General features: G+C 44.6%; 1 protein-coding gene and 1 long non-coding RNA gene across 5 annotated transcripts in view; one reads left to right on the top strand and one right to left on the bottom strand.

Annotated features, from left to right (window-relative positions):
• TEAD1 (TEA domain transcription factor 1) overlaps positions 1-1679 on the bottom strand; it is a 253571-nt gene extending 251892 nt beyond the window's left edge. For 2 of the 3 annotated variants that reach the window (XM_028159825.2, XM_008151018.3), the window contains exon 1: positions 1558-1679. The gene's annotated coding sequence lies outside the window, so the exon portion shown is untranslated. Of the gene's footprint in view, positions 1-780; positions 826-1557 lie in introns of those variants that run through there. The other variant, XM_054724607.1, reaches the window with a different exon arrangement.
• LOC114234931 (uncharacterized) overlaps positions 1368-13354 on the top strand; it is a 74031-nt gene continuing 62044 nt past the window's right edge. For both annotated transcript variants that reach the window (XR_003621112.2, XR_008557858.1), the window contains exons 1-2: positions 1368-1585; positions 7771-8016. This is a non-coding gene — a long non-coding RNA (uncharacterized LOC114234931). The remainder of the gene's footprint in view (positions 1586-7770; positions 8017-13354) is intronic.

Genomic DNA, 13354 nt, shown 5'->3' with positions numbered 1-13354 from the left:
TGTCTACTCAGGTAACCACCTGCAGGCACCCAGCACACCACAAATGATCAGGCCACCTCGACTTCCAGAAACGATCCTAGTGAAAGATAGGGAGGAGGAAGCGTGTGGTGGTCCTGAACTGATCGTGTTCTGCTCCTTTGCCATATCTGTAGCATTCTGATTTTTTTTTTACACTATTTTCATACCTGATAGGTTTTGCAGACCTTTCTGTTCCCAGGACCTGGGCTTCCTCCAAGGCACTGTTTTTAACACATGGCCTTTTTAACATTACCCGCTCCTGCAACATCATCTGTCTCTAAGTTTCCAGTGCTTACTGAGGTCAATTTTCATTTCTACAAATCACAGGCAGCCACTTGCCTCTGAGAAGTTAACAAGCCTTCTGAGAAATGCTGGTGGCTGGTATTTCATTGTTTCACAAATATTTTTATCCAGTGACACCATTCAACTTTAAATAAATCTTTAAAAAGAAAGAATTTGAAAGCAAGGAAAATTGTGATCTGGATTTTATTTCTTTCCTGGGAGGAGAACAGGGAGGTGTGAGCCCTCTATTGTTTTCAACTCATTTAAAATGTTGCCTCAGTTTTTTTGTGTGTTTTTTTTTAAATATTCTTTTTAAAAAAGGAAACTCACAGAAGTTGAACTTTCTTTAAAGCGGGCCTCTGGACTTTTGAAAACAAGTGTTGCTGCTACGAACAAAGACTAGAAGTACACCCTGATTTTCTTCCCTCCTGGGGATCATTTCGCTTCCAATAAACAAACAAATCCCCCAGTATTTCCTACCGAAGGGAAGTTTTCCAGGGAGAGTCTCCTCCAGGATTTGGTGGTAACTGCGACTCAGTCTTTTTTGGACACAATGTTTCTGCTGACTCCTGAAAATTTTCCACTTGAATGTGCAATGAAGGAGCGGCGGCAGCAACAGTCCGGGAGAAGCGGCAAAGGCGGCCGTGCCTGCTTTCATCTTTGAGAAGAAGGAGCGAAACCCCCGCCAGCAGCACAAGTCGGCGCAGACCCTGGGCCGGCCTCTGGGGGCCCCGACGACTGGGGGGCGGCCCGGGAGGCTGTCTGGAGGTGGGGGGGGAGGGGGGTCGGACTGGCTTCGGGCTCCCGGGCGGCTCTCCCCGCCCGCGCTCCCTCGAACTTCTGACTTCTCCGGGGGAAAAAAAAACGTGAAAACGGCCCGAGGATGTGAGGGTATGTGCGTGTGTGCGCGTGCGGGCGGGAGAGGGGGGCGCGGGGGGCGCGGCGCGGCCGGCCCGGCGCCTCCAGGGCCGCCAGCGGGGGCCGCCTGTTGCCGCGCGGGCTCCGCAGCGCGCGGCCCAACTTGGCGTCCCGGCAACTCGCGCGGCGGCGGCGCCGGGCAGCTCACCTTGAAAGGGGCGCGGGAAGGCGGGCGAGGGGGCCCGGCCCGGCCCTCCGCGTGCCCGCTCGCCCGTCCGCCTCACACAAAGCAGAGCCGGGAGTGAAAGAGCAGCCGGAAAGGGACGGGCCACCGGCCACCCACCCTGCGGCGCCCCGGGCTCCCCTCGCACCCAGCATCAGCCCCGCGCGCCAACTTACCTCGCGAAGGGAGCCGCCGCCGCGCCCGGTGAGTCCGAGGCAAACTTCGGTGCCGCTTCTCCCGCCCTCAGCTCGGTGCCCGTCTCCCTCCCCGGCTCCTGGTCCCCGGGCTGGACCACCCCACCCCTACTTAGCACCGCTCCTGCCCCGGGGCCGTCTGGGCGCACTGGTCCGCTGCCCGCGGCTCCGGGCAAAGGTGGACGGGGTGGGGGGGCTTCACTGCATGGCCTGTCCCTGGACGCGGCCGCCCCGGGCCCGGGCCCCGCCGCGCGGACTGGCCCACAGGGTGGAAGCGAGTCTGCAAAGTGCTTGGTGGGCGCCCGCGGCGGGCGGCGGGGCCGCGGCGGCGGCTGCAGAGGCTCGGCTCGGCTCGGGCGGCGAGGAGCGGCGCGAGCGATGCTAAGAATGTTCGGAATGAGGACAGGAATGAAATGAACGCCAGGACCGAACTCGCTCCGGAGGGGTGGGGCCTCGGTGACGTCATGCGGCCTGCCGCCCGGGGCCGAAGGCGGGGCCTGCCGCCGCCGGTGACGTCATGGGGATTCGGGGCGGGCCTGGCGGGGCCGCCTCACGGTTGGGGCGCGGGCTCCCCCCTCCGAGGGGCGACGGGGCGGAGTCGCGCGCCCACGGGGGAGCGTGGCGCGCGCGGGAGCCGCCCTGCCGCCTCCCGGCGCGGGCTCCGGGCTTTGTCCCGAGCTGGGCGGGGCGGGCGGGAGGAGGGCGGCCGGCGGAGTGTGCGTCCGCGCGGAGAACTCTGGAAGCCTGGGTTCGCTCCTTGGGGCGAGCGCCGGGCTGAGCTGCGCGCGCCGCGTCAGCCCTGCCTCAGTTTCCCACCGAAGCTCGGGCGGCCGCCGAGAGAGCGCCTGGACTCGTGGCAATCTGCAAGTCCGGAGAAGTGACATTTCCCTTCTGGAGATTAAGGTGGTTGTCCTTCGGTGCGGTGGATGCCTTCCCGGGGCCGGATTCCCAGCCTGCCATTTCTTCCTCTCTTTTCTTTCACTTTATAAAAGTTCCAGGCTCTCTTTCAAGTCCAAGTTGGCCCTACTGTTGGGAAAGGAAACCTTTAGCATAACAGAGAAATGATCACGACGAAGTTCATCGTAACCCTGGCCCTGTTAGCACGGTCTTCTCCAAGCCACTCAGGATACCAAGTGCACTCATTGCTATGGGCTGTGCTTTTTCTAAAGTAATGGTTCAGGTTAAAAACTCCTTAAATTATAAAATGCTATATCCGGAAACTTCACATCATATTTTTGTTTGTTTGTTTTTTTGGTAGGTAAGCTTCACTTCCATAATAAGAACTACATTTTTGTATCGTGATTTTTATTTTTTAAATTTATCTTTATTGTTGAAAGTATTAGAGATGTCCCCTCCCCCCACCCATTGAGCCCCTCCTCCCCATTCCTGCCCCCTCCCCAGAATTATTTTAATCCTACCTTTGGAGGTTAGGACCCAAAAGTGACCTAGTAGACCCAGTGGGTAAATCAGAAAACAGCTGGGTCAAGTTGACTCACTGTGACAGAACTGTCAAAAATTCGGGGTAATTGTAATCGGCAGCTTCACTTAGATCAAAGCAGTTCCGGTACTGGTGGCCTCATCCCTTCTAAGCACTTTCCTCTTCTTTCCAGTTGGTGCCTGGAGATATATAATGGTGTCTAATTTATGTGCCTCAGGAAATCCCCTATATGTAGATAACTAGAAGAAGGGGTATGTGACTCTCATTCTACAAAACATAAATTTTACTAGTGCATATTTTCATTGAAATTTTTGTTGAGAAAATTAATTAGCATGCAATTGTAAAAAATAATAACACTGAGAAATAGTTCACTTTGCCCAGTTCTCCCCAGTGGTAATGTCTTTCAAAATCACAATTCGGATGTTGACACTGATACAACCCACCTTAAATTTTCCATTTTACTTGTACTCATTTGCATGTACCGGTATTCCTATTCAATGTTCTAATCTGTGTAGGTATCCACCACCATGGTCAGGTACTAATGCATTATATTTCTAGTTTGTATGAAATAATAAGGTAATATAATGAGGTTCACAATAATGACCCTAGCCACCTTAGCACTGGTTTTTGGAAACGTGTAAAAACATAATTAATTTGGCATTAAAACTGTCCCAGACATATCTCTCCAACTATTCTCATCTTACAAAAGCACCTGATAGAGTCTGATGGTAGCGGCAGCCAAACAATAGGGTTTCTAAACCACTATTTGTTGGCCCAGTGCACCTGGGTGCCTTTCAGAATCTAGTTCCTATCTCACAGCCACCTGGCAATACAAGGTCTCCCATTCCTTACTGAATTACAGAAAAATTCCTTGGCCTGGGATTCAAAGCTCTTCGTGATGTACTGTGACTTCCTGACCAGAATTTTCTCCAATTCCTCCCATCTGCATGCGTTGTTTTTGGTGTGTGTTTTTTTCCAGGAAGACTGTTCAATTAGATTACACTCCTCCCTAGGACCCTCAAAGCTCCTTGCACCAGACACACTACTTGTACCAGTGTACTGGGATGATGCCCCCATATCTGAGCCACTAGAAAATAGATTGGGTCTCATTCAACTAAGTATACACTGCTCAGGACCTACACATACATAGGAATAACTCTTGTGAGTGAGGATTCAAACCCAGGCAGTCCAGCTCCAAATTGTATGCTCTTAACCTTCCATTCAACCAAATATAGTACTATATTTGTCCTTCGGTGCGGTGGATGCCTTCCCGGGGCCGGATTCCAAATATAGTACTATACAGAATGCTAAAGATCAACTATCTGCCAAGGTGGCAGCGGACCTTGAGATGTAACAATGGATTTGTGTCACTTACGATACAAGGCAGTTTGTTACCCCCAAGTATTACCAAGGAAGAAACTAACTTGTAACACTATAGAGACACAGTGATCCACTTAATGGTAACTCGCCGAGATGGAAACTCTGAGTGGGCCTTAAGGTAGAAAGGAGAGCCGGTGGGTTAGAACAGTGATTTTCAACCAGTGTGCTGCAAGAATTTTTAAAACATGCAATACCTCACTAAGCAGAGTCACTGGCCTCTTTACTCTTATAAATAATCCAAATTTTAAAAAATGAAAACAGCCAACATAAACAACAATAGCTGTCTGGTGTGGATGAATCAAAATTATACCTATTTTTTGTCAGATCGGCAAAAAGTATATTTTTGGGTGTGCCACAGAATTTTAGTCATTAGTTTATGTGTGCCATGAGATGAAAGGGGTTGAAAATTGCTGGGTTAGAACTTACCCTAAAGAAGCACCAGGCTCAGGAAGATAATGATTTGTAGGACAAGATCTGTTAATAATAATGATACAATCTGTCTCATTTCTAATGAAGTTGAGCACCTTTTCTTATAAGGAGTGTAAATGGTACGACCACTTTGGAAAAGTTTGGTATTAGCTAGTGACGTTGAAGATAAGCATACCCTATGACCCAGAAGTTCCTCTTAGGAATGCAGCCAAGAGAAACTCGGGTACATGCGCACCAAGACACACATACAAGAATATTCTCTGTGATATTTTTTTTTCATTTTTTTTTAATTGTTTAAAGTGTTACAAATAGTAGTGCATATGTCTCCTTTTTTTTTTTTCCCCAATTGACCTTCCCCCAGTTTGTGGCATTTTTATAATAACTCCCAACAAGAAGAAAACCAAATGTCCACTCATGGTAGCAAGGAAAAAATGAATTGTGATATAATCACACAATGGAATACTATATACAGTGTTGAAAATGAAGGAAGTATAACTTTATACAGCAACATGGATGAATCCTAAAAATATAATATCGAGTGAAAGAAGCATTAAATAAAAGAATCCATGTAGTATAGTTGTGTTTATATAAAGTATAAAAATAAGTAAAATTTAACAGCATTATTTAGGGATGTATACTTACGTGGCAAAACTAGAATGAAGGGAAAAAACTAGATAGAAGAATATGAAGAAATTACCGATAAATCTGGGGTGGTGGTTATCAGTAGGGATAGAGTGTTGTGGCAAGGAACGGAAAAGTGAGTGGGGGGCTTCGGGAGTGCTGGCAATGTTATATTTTTCTCTGGCTACATGGTGTCCACCATAATGATCCTTTAAGCTACATGTTTGTTTCAAGCACTTTTCTACATATCTGTTATATTTCACAATTTTTAAACATTAGAAATAAATCTTGCAGAGAGCTGCCATGCCTCTCATGTGCCCAGGGCTTGACCTGCTTCTGAATCCTATCCCCTCTCACATTTTCACAGTCTTTTAGTATACATTATTTCCTCTCATCTAGATCTTCAACATCACTCTATACTGGATCCTCTTCATTAGCATTTAAACATACAGAAGTCTCTCTCCCATCTTAAAAATAACAACAACAAATAACCTATTGCTTCAACCTCATCTCTAGCTACTGTCCTTGCTCCTCCCTTTCACAGATAAACTTTTGAAAGGAATTGACCTCATTACCTCCATTTCTTTGCCTCCCACTATTCCTCGACCCTCTCCAATTGGTCTTCTTCCTCCTCCACTTACTTTATCAAAACAGGTGTCCCTCCAGCCTTCATGACTCAGAATAGCTAGCTCAATGGGCCTTTCACCCAACCTATCTTGGATCGTTCAACATTGTTGACCATCACCTCCCTGAAACATTCTCCCTCTCTTCCTGGCACAATCTTTTCGTTTTCCTTCTTCTTCTCTGGCTGCTCACTCGCATTTTCCTTTGCCGACCCATTTCCCTCTAGCTAGATGTTAAATATTACAGTTCTGGACCCTAGGTTTTCTTCTGTTCTCGATTGCTGTCCAGTCTCCAGCTGATCCCAGCTATTTGACTCCATTGGTTCCGATTACCATTTGTTTGCTGTTGTCTTTCAGACATGCACATGCAATCCATAGCTCTCTTTCGAACTCCAGACACATATTTCTAATTCCCTGCTTGCCAATATATAACCTGGGTATCTCAAAAATTATGTCAAGCAACCTGTCCAAAACTATGATCTTCCATTGTGAATATGATCCTTGTCAGGTGTTTTCCATATCTGGGGAAAGCACCAGAAACCCAGATGTCAGTCTTGATACATCCCTACCTGCTGAATACCCTTCCAGAGTGGTCTACTTTATATAGGAAAAGTTAATCTAAGGGCCTGCATGAGCCAACCTCTCCCTACCTTTTCAGGCATCTTCCATCTCTCCCTTTCAACTGGGTGTTCCTAGCCCACAGGATAAATTTTAGTTCCTCAAATTTATCATCTGCCCACAGGGCCCTTGTTTGTGTTAGCATAGCTCCTTGCAATACTTTTCCCTCCTCTTTGTCTAACTCCTTCCTCTTGTCCTGTTATTAGCTCAAATGTTATTTCATCCAGTGAGTTTTTTTCCTGATCCTCAGACTTTAACACATGGTTTTCTGTTGTACTAGTTATCTAATGCTGGATAACAAATATCTCGCAAGCTTAATGTCTTAGACAGTAATAATCATGTATTATCTCTCATGATTTCTGTGGGTCAGGTGGTTCTGGCTTGTGGTCGGTCTCTCCTGAGGTTGTAGTCAGATGTCAGCCAGGAATGCAGGTATCTGAAGTTTGACTAGGACTGGAGTTCCCACTTCAAGACCGTTCACTCCTATGGCTGGCAAGTTGGTGTTGGTGGTGGCCACAGGACCCTGTTTCTTTGTACGTGGACCTCTTCATATTTCCTGGGCTTGGGCTTCTTCACAACATGGTCACTTGGATTCAAAGCCAAGCATTGAGAAAGGGAGAGGGAGGGGGACAGCCTTATTCTTTCTCTGAACTAGCCTCAGAAGCCACATAGCATTACGTTCACCCTATTCTCTTTGTTAGAAGTGAGGGGAAAGAGATTCTAACTTTTCGAGGGAAAGTGTCACAAGATCTGCAGACATTTTAAAAAAATCACCTCTACTCTCCCTTCCTGGACCTGTCACAGACTGAGATTTTGTGTAACATAATTATATTATAAAGATATAGTATATAATACATAGTATATATGTCTGTGGTTACTTGGTTAATGCCTACCTTCCCACACCAGAACATGTGCTAGTGAAATAAGCTAGTGGAACAAGAATCATACCTCCTTTGCCTACATTTTATATCCAGAACCTAGCACGTTAGCTGGCAAACAGTGTGGCATAAATATAAATAAGTTATTAATTATAAGTAACACAGGCAACAGCTTATTTAAGTAGGTATCATTCTTTCCATTTTACAGGTGTGGAGTTGAAATGATTGGACAACTTCCTCAAGGACCAAAGTTTGAATCAAGGTCTCACTGATACTAAGCCAGAGCTACTCCTAGGACTCCAGACGTCCTCCCTGTGACCACAAAAGAAGCACAGAAGCTACTTTGGCCTGAGTAAAGAGCCTCCTGTGTTCCCACACTCCCTCATCAAGAAGACTTGGGGGAGCTCACTCGGCTTCCCTGGTGTATGGATTTAAGGACAGGACTGTCACTACGGTAAGAAAACACTCAGAATTTAGTCGTGAAAAAAAAAATCATTCTCCAAAATAATTGATCCGTGTGAGTGTGCTTATCATGAGCAAAACGGAGAGAATGTGAAGTTTCTGAAACTACAAGCTTATTGTTGGGAGGATCAACCAGAGTTGTCACTGAGAGAACTAGTACCTCTCAGTAAATGGCCAAATCTCTGCCTGGCCCATTGCATTCCTCCACTCCTGTGGAAGGTCTCGTCTCCTTCTTCACTAAGGAGAAAGGGGTCATTCAATAGCTGCTCTGTCCAATGAGGGGACCATTATTCATGTGTGTCTATTTACATTAATGATTATTACATAAAATTTTAAAAGTCAGTTCCTCGGGTATGCTAGCCACATTTCAGGTGATCAGAAGCCACCATGTAGCAAGTGGCTACCATGTTGGGAAGTGCAAATAGAGAACATTGATGTCATCACAGAAAATTCTGGACAGTGCTGCCAGAGAACCTAGGTAATCCTAGCTTCGGAGAATTCCAGGTCCATGGGAAAAGAAAAAATCGAGGGCTGGAGGAATGCATCCACCCCAAGGAGAGCCTCAACTCACAGGAAAAGGTCACTAATCCTAGGGCTCTGGGCTTGGATTTGCCTTTGGAAATCTGTCCCTCATCAGGCTTCCTGCTTCTCCATCTATCCCGAGCCATCAACTTCGTCGTATTTTATTTTTGTATTACAGTTTGCATTCAACACTATTTTGTATTAGTTTCAGATGTACATCCCAGCAGATAGACATTCATATACTTTGTATAGTGTTCCCTCTAATAACTCAAGTGCCCACCTGGCACCCTAGATAGTCACCACAACATCGTTGACTATATTTCCTGTGCTTTCTCTTATATCCCTGTGCCTCTTTTGAAACCACCAATTAGTTCTTCTCAATCCCTTCACCTTTCAACCTCATTTTAAATAATCACATCACTCTCCAGACCAGACCTCTCCTTGCCTGCTGTCCAGAACCCACTGAGCCTACACCTAGCCTGGAACAACACATGTCTTACCCCTCTCTCTGCTTCAAAACCATTCCATCTCTATACTCAGGCTGGTTTCTGTCTCTCCCATACCATAGTATGTGATGTCCCTCCTTCTCAATGGCACCCCTCCCCCAACTTCTCATCAGCATGTGTTCCAGATTCTATGGCCCTTCACCTCCCTGGAGAACTTGCTTTGCTCATTATTCTCTCTCTCCATCATGTCCCATCTTTCTCTCCACTACCACTCTCTTCAGCCTTCAGGTATGCACAGCTTGCCCAACGATATTAAAAACTTTAATTGACCCTTTAGGGGCCACCATCCCATCTTCCCCTTCACTTCCCTACCAGTTGCCTTTGGGGAGCTGTCTGCAGAAAGGCTCTACATCAGTGGTTCTCAACCTTTCTAATGGTCTTAGGCGACCCACAGGTTGAGAATCACTGCTGTAAAGCCTAAGACCATCGGAAAACACAGATATTTACATTAAGATTCATTAACAGTAGCAAAATTACAGTTATGAAGTAGCAATGAAAATTACAGTTATGAAGTAGCAACGAAAATAATTTTATGGTTGGGGGTCACCACACCATGAGGAACTGTATTAAAGGGTCGCGGCATTAGAAAGGTTGAGAACCACTGCTCTACATCCTCATTCCCCACTTAGGGTCTGGCTCTCATCCAAATCAGTCGCTTCCCATTTAATAAAATTTGTTCTGGATATGGCATTCGAGTCTCTCCACAATCGGTTTCTGACCTGACTTCTTACCCATCTTTCTCTTTGTCATCTAACCACACATCTCTTCACCATCCACCACACATGTCTAAAACATTCCTGTGTCTGCATCTTTATAAATACCATTCGTTTGCCAGAAATACTTGCTCCATGCACATCCCTTGCATCTTTGGGGGCTGAGCTCCTTCTCGATGAAGTCTTTCTGGTAATGAAAGCCCATTGTACTTCCTCTGACTCCCACACTGAGCACAGACCACCTGGGGCTATTATGTATTGTTGTATGGATATTTATCTTCTCTTCCTAGCTGAATTTCAGGGTGCTTCCTGGAAAGGAATGAGCATGCATATCTTTGCACTCCTAAGAGTTCTTAGATGCAGAATCTTGTGCACAGTGGATATTCAAATATTGGTGGACTGACTCAGACACTGATGTATCCCATCATCGCTTAAGGAGGGACCAGGAGTAAACCAGGCAGCACTCTTTTAAATAAGCCTCCTGGAAAGAATATTCTGAAAGGGAGACTGTCACCGCTATTTGCTATGTAAATGACCTAAGGATATAGGTGGCACATTAAAACATAATATACCTCTTTGGAAGATCCTTGGAGCCATGGGTATGAACAGGTGCCAGGAACTAGGAAAAGCTGCAGAGCTGGCAAGCATTGTTGTCATTGTTGGTACATTTTGGTGTTTAAAAAAAAAAATTTGTGGTGTGTGTGTGTGTGTGTGTGTGTGTGTGTGTGTGTGTGTTCGTGTTCCTGCTTGGGGCAAGGAGTGGAGTTGGTTCAGGAAAAAAAGATACAGGCTTTGGAGGCAGGCAAACCTTGTCCTGGACCTCAGCCTCATTGTTGACTTGATGTATGAAAGCGGGTAAGTGATCTCTCTTTACATTGTAGAAGAACATTATTGACCTAAGGAAAGGTTTATGATAAAGATACAAACAATAGGATATCCTATATAATAAAGAGCTAATATGCTAATTAGACCGAACAGCAGAACAGATGATCTTCCAGATGAAGCTGGGGCTGTGAGGGGCTGTGAGGGCCGAGCCCCTTGCACGAATTTCGTGCATCAGACCTCTAGTCATATTTATAATTTGTTTTTAAAAGGTTATGTGAATATACATGTATGCACAGAACAAGGACCAGAAAGCTACATGCCAAAATGCTATAGATATTTCCTTTGGCTTTTTCTGTGTTTCTCAAGGTTAAGGTACAATGACTTTTTAAAAGAAGGCCCGTTAAAATAATGTGGGTTAAGCAATTGTAATATCAAAACCCCTAAGCATCTGTGTTTTTAAGTAGTTTAAATTATTTCTTTGGGTTTAAAGCTATGTGTGTTTTTCTTTCAACAATCTCAAATATTCAGAAAAAATGAGAGGAAGTTGAGACACGATACCCTATCACTCACAAATTTTTATTGTGCCTTTCCTTCAAACAAGAAAATTCCAGTATACATGCATACCTTGGAGAAATTGCAGGTTTGGTTCCAGACCACCTCAATAAAGTGAGTGTCCCAACAAAGCAACTCAGAATCTTTCTGCTGGTGGAGGGTCTCACCTTCAATTTGTAAAAAAACACAACATCTGTGAAGCGCAATAAAGCAAAGCACAATAAAGTGAGGTGTGCCTGTACTGCCTTGTACAGCCATTTAAATTAGGAAATTAACACTGACCTTTGAGCCTCTAACCTCATTCAGGTTTCCTCAATTACCTAATAGTGGCCTTTATAGCAAAGGATCCAGTCCCAAATTATGTGTTGTATTTAGTTATGTCTCTTTAGTCACCTTTAATATGAGTCAGTACGTCAGCATTTGCTTAACTTTCGTGATTTTAATGCTTTGGAAAATCACAGGTCAGCAATTTTGCCCCTTAATTGGGGTTTGTGGTAGCTAAACTCCAAGATGGCCGGCAGTGATTCTCTTCTCCTGGTATTCACACCCTTCAGTGTAGTCCCCTCCCACTCTGAACCAGAAGTGATGTGGCCAGGAGACTAGTGAAGAAGTGACGGTATGTGTCTAGAGGCTAGGTCATAAAAGACACTGCAGCTTCTGCCTTCATCTCTTTGCTCGTACTGGGGGAAGCCAGCCATTGCATCATGACGACACTCACATAGCCTTGTAGAGAAGCCCACGTGGAGATAAAGCTAAAGCACTTCATTAGCAGCCACGTCAACTTGCCAGCCATGAGGGTAAGCCACTTTGGAAGTGGGCTTTCCTGCAACCTCAGGAACATAAGCCAGAGCTGCCCATCCAAGCTGATCCCAAATTCCTGAGCCACAGAAACTGTGAAAGATAATAAATACTGCTACTTTTTTAATTTTTAAATTGCATTTATTGAGAGGGAGGGCAGCATTAGCTAATCAAATTATATAAGATTCAGGTATATAATTCTATAACACATCATCTATATATTGTATTGTGGGTTTACCATCCAAAGTCAAATCTCCTTCCATCACCATATATTTGATTCCCTTTACCCTAATAAATGCTATTTTAATCCTCAAAGTTTGGGGGTAATTTTTTACACAGCAATAGCTAACTAATAGAGATCTGCTTGCTTCCTCATGGTTAGATACAAGCTACCCATCTTTGGCAGGCACACCACAGTGCTTAAGCTGTGTTCTGATTGCATTCTATACATCATGCATCATTTCAATTTGTTACCATATTGCTGATGAAAAGTTAGATCACTTGATTAAGGTGGTGTCTGACATGCTTTTCCATGTAAAATCAATCTATTTGGGTGTGTGTGATTAATAATTTGTGGGGAGTGACTATGATACCATGTAACTATACTGTGTCTTACCAAACTTTCACTTTATTCATTAATTTTTAAAAAAATATATACTTTGAGTGGCCAGATTATTATGATCTCTGAACGTATAATAATCTGGCCACTCAGTGTATATCCTATATAATAAAAGGCTAATATGCAAATTGTCCCCTCGACCAGCAGGCAGGTCAGCCAACCGCCCATGTCCCCTCCCCCTGGCCAGGCTGGCCGGACCCCACCCATGAACAAATTCATGCACCAGGCTTCTAATATATATATATGTGTGTGTTTGTGTGTGTGTGTGTGTGTGTGTGTGTGTGTGTATGTCTATATATACACACACACACACACACACACACTGAGTGGCCAGATTATTATGCATTCAGAGATAATAATAATCTGGCCACTCAGTGTATATAGATGCTCAGACTCCTATTTTATTAAATGGATTATAACCCATTATTATCATTATTTTTTGATGATCAAATCATGCCATACTTGGCTAGTTGGAGCCCCTTCAACTAGTTTCTATGTCCTTTTGACACATTTCTATCATTTTATGAGCAATTTGCAACTTTCTAACACTGAAAAAAATATTTCCAACACATCTGATATTTTCATTGGCCAGAGCTTGTAATTAGCCATTTCACCAAAGAGACATGATTTCTTTTAGTGGAGAATGGTTTTTAGAAGTCAAGATCTGGAAGTTTGGTATGCTCATTACTTTTGGGGTGCTATTTCTCTCAGTAAATCTTAATAGGTGATAATATTTATATACTTATACATAACATCTATATTGCTCTCTCTCTCCATATATATATATTTACATGA

This window comes from Eptesicus fuscus, chromosome 13 (assembly GCF_027574615.1).
Source record: "Eptesicus fuscus isolate TK198812 chromosome 13, DD_ASM_mEF_20220401, whole genome shotgun sequence".
Lineage (NCBI taxonomy): Eukaryota > Metazoa > Chordata > Mammalia > Chiroptera > Vespertilionidae > Eptesicus > Eptesicus fuscus.
This window is presented reverse-complemented; position numbering and strand designations above follow the sequence as displayed.